Here is a 299-nt window from a genome sequence, read left to right as displayed (position 1 = left end):
TCGTACAAAGATTCCGGGCGCGCAGCTTTGTGGCCTGGGCCTAAGAGGCGCCGCGCGGGATGCGGGGTCTTTGCTGGGCTTCCGCCTGCTGAGGCGCCGTCCCTCATCCCAGCTCATTTGCTTTATCTTTGCTCCTTCCCAGCCAGAGCTTCTGGATACTGCAAACCTCGAGGCTTGGAAAGGGGCCCTTCTAGTGTTTAACAGCAGCAAAACTAACTCCTCTTCTCTTCCATCTTCACAGTTAATGGGGTCGTAAAGGGGCCCTGTCCTTTCTTCCCGCCTTACTGTAGGGGTCCGGG

The sequence above is a fragment of the Equus przewalskii genome, chromosome 11 (assembly GCF_037783145.1).
Source record: "Equus przewalskii isolate Varuska chromosome 11, EquPr2, whole genome shotgun sequence".
In the NCBI taxonomy this organism is placed as follows: Eukaryota; Metazoa; Chordata; class Mammalia; order Perissodactyla; family Equidae; genus Equus; species Equus przewalskii.
Note: the sequence above shows the minus strand (reverse complement) of the source record.